Here is a 1569-nt window from a genome sequence, read left to right as displayed (position 1 = left end):
TATAGGCTTGACATGAAATATTTGGACGTATTGGTCGTAAAATCGTTCAATTAATAACGGTCCATTCTATAATCACAATTCAACAATGCGAGAAATTGCCTTTTCTCTCTTTCCATTACTATCTCTCTCTCTCTCTTTCTCTCTCTCTCTCTCACTATCTCTCTCTCTATCTATCTATCATCTATCTATCTCTATCTTCTCTGCTTCTTGTGTACTCTCGATTTTTTTTTCTCTCTCTCTCACTTAATTTTTGGCAACTTAACTTTCCTTCTGTCTTACATACAATCTCTCTTCTTCTTTTTCTCTTACTCTCTTCGTCTATCTTTGCCTCTTTCCGTTAGAAAACCTGTTCTTTTTTCTCTATCTCTCATTCTCTTTTCGCTTTCCTTCAGATTGATATTTCCAAACTTTGAATTCGTTCGCTGTGCTTTCTTAGCAAATTATATCATTCATTATTCAAGAAGAACGCTTCATTGTTAACACAAACTCAACGTCATTGTCATCATCATCGTAGTCAGCATCATTATCATCATCGCCGTCATCGTCATCATTGTCGTCGTCATCAGTAGCTGCAGCAGTAGCAGTAGCAGCGTCCACATCGTCATCACCACCGCCGAACAGTTTTTTTTCCACATTTCAAGATAGCACGACACGTAGCATTCAGCCTTCAACCGCTCGCCGGACCGAACTCCTGTCAAGAATCAACTAGATTAAATTGGGCATCGTCATCATCATCAGCATCGTCATCATCATCGTCATCATCAACTAAATTAAGTTAGGAAACGTCATCATCATCATCTTTATCATAATCATTATCATCTTATTTTTTGTAAACAACATCTTTTTCACTATCATCGTCATCATCATCATCATCATAATTGTCATCGTCATCATCATCATAATTGTCATCCTCATCATCTTTATCATCATCATCATCTCATTCTACCTCATCATCATCTGGACTGGCACACTTCAGAGGAGTAATTAAATTTTCAATGAATGTTTGTCGGCCTTTCTGGTCAGGTGATGGCAGAAGGTGATAAGAAGACGATGATGATGATGATAACAATGGTGATGATGACGACGATGACGATGATGATGATAACAATGACGACGATGATGATGATGATGAAAAAGAGTGATAAGAAGTTGATGTTGATGATTTCATTCATTAATATATATTAAATTTAAAATCTTTTAAAAATAAAACTTTTAATAAATCAAAAAAGTGAACTGATCGCGAAGAAATATTTAACTTATAGGCGGTCAATTACAGGCATATATACACGTATCTCGGCTGTGTGCGTGTGTGTGCGTGCGTGTGTGTGTCTGTGTGTGTGTGCGTGTGTGTGTGTGTGTGTGTGTAGGACGTATTCAATAAGCCTCAGGTCAAAAACATTAAGAGCGTTTAGTAGCAACAGGTGTTCAAACTTGATTGGAAAATAAAAAAAAAACCTTTTGTCATCCGGTATTTTCAGGGTTTTCTGTTTTTTCATCTGTGTGAAACATTTTTGGAAAAAATATTATAAGTTATGTGATATTAATATGTCAGAAGGCACACACAACACA

Source organism: Helobdella robusta (assembly GCF_000326865.2).
Source record: "Helobdella robusta unplaced genomic scaffold HELROscaffold_44, whole genome shotgun sequence".
In the NCBI taxonomy this organism is placed as follows: Eukaryota; Metazoa; Annelida; class Clitellata; order Rhynchobdellida; family Glossiphoniidae; genus Helobdella; species Helobdella robusta.
This window is presented reverse-complemented; position numbering follows the sequence as displayed.